Consider the following 3,435-nt stretch of genomic DNA (forward strand, 5'->3'; position numbering starts at 1 on the left):
TTTGAAATGTATTCGATTTAAAGTCAATTAACAATCATCCTAATCACAACGTGAGTTATACAAAAGGACTACATGCAAAGATTGGAGGACGCGACTCAGCAATTTTAGTCGCCTGGTGGGGACGATCCCAACACCGATGCCTTAGTGGTAGATCCTGATAGGGTTTGGCGCGAAACCACCTCTGAGCCTTACAAGAATCACGTCTTCGGGTTGGGTCGTTTTCGCCAACAGCCTCTGCACCTCCGCATTGGTGACTTCATCTACCTCTGCCTCTACCACCAGCTCTGGTGAGTTCATCTTTTCTTTATTTTCTTAGTAATTTATATATAGATTTATTGAGTTTTTATTAAATTTTGGTCTTTTAGACTAGTTTGGATGCTACTTTGATTTGCATTATGGTTTTATTATTTTCAAAAAATATCTGGGCGAGTTTGATAGAGTTCATGCAGAAGAAAAAGGAAGAAAATTGATGCTGTCAAGCTGGAGCTAAACGCCGTTACCTGGCATTTGGCACCAGATGCCTCGTACTTCATGCAGGCTCTCTGTGAAGCTGGTGCTAAATGCCATGACTTGGCGTTTAGCGCTAGGTGCCTCGTAAAATATGCCTAGAACCACACGTTAGTGGGCACCCAGAAAGTAATGGAAATAGCCTCTGTTCAGCAGTGCTAAACGTCGAGCCCAGCGTTTAGCGCCAGTAGCGCGTTTTGGAACTCCAAGGAAGGCTTCGTTAGCTTTAGTTTTTAGTTTTTTTATTTATTTTTATTTTATTTGAAAACAAACACAATCTTTTAGGTTTTAGAATTTATTATTTTATTTTATTTTCAAATCATTTAGGTTAGATATAAAAGGGAAAAAGATTCAACCCTTCGGGTTCTCTTCTCCTTCTTCCTCATATCGTACATTCAGACTTTTTAGAACCCTGGTTTTTCTCTGAGCCATGAGCAACTAAATATCCTCTGTTAAGGTTAAGAGCTCTGTTTATTTTGATGGATAAATACTATTGTCATTCTACTTTTGATTAATGCACTAATTTAAATTCAAGGATTGCTTTCGATCTTCATCCTAGAAATTAGAGTATAGTGGAAGATAACTCTCTTTCTACTAGAATTCTTGTTGAATCTTGGAAAAGTTAACTCACTTGAATAACAGCTTGAAAGTAATTTCTCATAATTCTCTAATTAACTGGACTTGACGTGATACGTAATATATAATCACCTTATGTTTGGGCACTTAGGGTTTGTGTGGTTAAGAAAATAGAATTGGACTTAAACCTTTAATCTAAATTAAGTAACCAAGGAATTACCAGTTGATTAGGTTAGAGGAGATTAAATCACTAAGGAACTAGGGTTTAATCAATTAAAGTTTTCCATGAATTGAATTTTGTATGATTAAAGTATTTGGCAAGAATTATTAATCTGGAAAAGTAAATATCTCTAAAACTTTAATAGTTTTCCCATATAATTCTTACAATCCATTTACTGTTTGCTTTCTTAAATTCTCTAATTTCTGTTTTATGATAATTGGAACTCAAAATACTCTTTTTTTTTTGTCTAACTAGCTTAATCACTCAACTATTATTGCTTTATCCATTAATCCTCGTGGGATCAACCCTCACTCACCTGAGATATTACTTGGTACGACCCTCAACTATTAGTTTGTAGTTTTCGAAGTCTGCACCAAGTTTTTGGCGCCGTTGTTGGGGATTGATTGTGATTGACAACTACCCATTGTTTGATTACCTAAATTAGAGTTTTCTTGCTTTAATTTTCTTAATTTTCTTCCTTTGAATTTTCGAATTCCACTGAGCATTTTTCCATTGTTTTATTCATTTTATTTTCTTATTTTTCCTTCTTTTAATTTTAAAAATTTTATTTTCTTTTTCTTTAATTTTCAAAAAATTTATTTTCTTTTATTCTAGTTCATTTTATTTTATTTTGTTCACTCGGTTTACCTCACTAGGAATTCTCTTCACTCTGACATAGAGATTTCTACCTTTTCTTGTTTTTATTTGATTATGAGAAGGAATAGAGACAAGAAACCTCTTTTTAACTTTGATCCTAAGATTAAAAGGACTCTAAGAAGACGCTTATAACAGGCTAGGACTTACGGAGCTGCTAAGAATGACAAGGATGATTTTGGGAAATAAGCTGAAGAAATCACTATGGAGCTAAACAACAACAATAATGTTGCTATCCCTAATGCTCCCAATGCTCCTGAGCAACCTAGGAGAACACTTGGCTCCTACGCTGCTCCAAATCCTAACTTCTATGGCAATAGTACTATTGTCCCACCTGTGAATGCTAACAATTTTGAGTTGAAATCCTAGCTCATTACTTTGGTGCAACAAAACTGTTTGTTTCATGGACTCCCACAGGAAGACCCAAACTTGTTCATCTCTAATTTCCTGCAAATTTGTAATACAGTAAAGACTAATAGAGTCCATCCTGATATTTATTAGTTGTTGCTCTTTCCATTTGCTGTAAGGGACAGAGCCAAGTAGTGGTTTGATACACAATCCAAAGAGAGTCTTAATACATGGGATAATATGGTTAGTAAATTTCTGACTAAGTTCATTCTACCTTAGAGACTGACCAAGCTAAGAACTGATGTTTAGAAATTCAAGCAATAAGAGGGTGAATTTCTCTATGAAGCTTGGGAGAGATACAAGGTTATTCTCAGAAAGTGCCCTCCCGACATGTTTTTGGATTGGATTCAGTTATAAATTTTCTGCAGGAGGATTCCTTCATATGAAGAAAACTACTGAAGAGGCTCTAGAGTTGATTGAGATGGTTGCTAATAACCAATATTTGTATTCTTCTAAGAGGACTGCCGTGAGGAAAGGAGTCATGGAACTTGATGCTTGGGATATAGTTCTTGTTCAAAATAAAGCCATGTCTCAATAGATAAATGCTATTACTCAATACTCGGGTGGATTGCAAGTCTCAGTTATTAATACCCAAGATGTTTCTTATAACATGTGTGGTGGCTTTTCTCAAGGTGAGAACTATGACTATGGTCGATTTCTCCCTGAACATGTCCATTACATGGGCAATTCCTCTAGATCCCCTAATAATGATCATTTCTCCAAGACTTATAATCCAGGGTGGAAGAATCACCCAAATTTTGGGTGGAGAAATCAACCACAAAGACAACCGAACTTCAACAACAACACTTCTCCTTAGGGCAACTTTAATCAGAATAACTTCAATAACAGCCGTCAGTTTCAGCCCTCTCAATAATATCAAGCACCTTCTTATTCTCAAAAATCCTCTGACTTGGAATCTACGATTGAAGAGCTCCTCAAGAGTACTCATAGTTTCATGCAAGGAACCAGAGCTTCAATTAGAAACTTGGAGATTCAAATGGCTCAATTGAGCAAGAAAACATCTGAGAGGCCTCCTAATACCTTTTTCAGTAATATAGTGCCTAACCCAA

General features: G+C 35.8%; 1 non-coding gene across 1 annotated transcript; it reads right to left on the reverse strand.

Moving 5' to 3' along the window:
* Positions 1-2,593: 2,593 nt before the first annotated feature.
* Positions 2,594-2,701, reverse strand: LOC112711312 (small nucleolar RNA R71). Its single transcript, XR_003157423.1, has one exon. It is a non-coding gene; the product is annotated as a small nucleolar RNA R71 (small nucleolar RNA).
* Positions 2,702-3,435: the final 734 nt, after the last annotated feature.

Source organism: Arachis hypogaea, chromosome 1 (genome assembly GCF_003086295.3).
Source record: "Arachis hypogaea cultivar Tifrunner chromosome 1, arahy.Tifrunner.gnm2.J5K5, whole genome shotgun sequence".
In the NCBI taxonomy this organism is placed as follows: Eukaryota; Viridiplantae; Streptophyta; class Magnoliopsida; order Fabales; family Fabaceae; genus Arachis; species Arachis hypogaea.